A 273-nucleotide genomic window follows, 5' to 3' on the forward strand; every position below is an offset into this window, starting at 1 on the left:
GGGGCTCCTCCAGCCCCACAGGGATGGGAGAAGCTGCAGGAGCCAAGAGCATCCCACAGGGTTATCCAGAGGGTATTTCTGGCTGTGGGGTGATTATCCCAGCCCCACGAGGCCCTACCCTTCCCAGGGATGATGCCAGGTGGATTTTGGGCACTGCTCCTCAAGGCCATAGGAGGAAGGGTGGCTCCCAAATCCCTCCCTGCCTGTGGCAGCAGCCCCCCAGGCCAGGGCAGCATCTCCTGCCCTCCTGAAGCCACGCTGAGCTCCTTACTC

This window comes from Geospiza fortis, unplaced genomic scaffold (genome assembly GCF_000277835.1).
Source record: "Geospiza fortis unplaced genomic scaffold, GeoFor_1.0 scaffold224, whole genome shotgun sequence".
Classification (NCBI taxonomy): Eukaryota; Metazoa; Chordata; class Aves; order Passeriformes; family Thraupidae; genus Geospiza; species Geospiza fortis.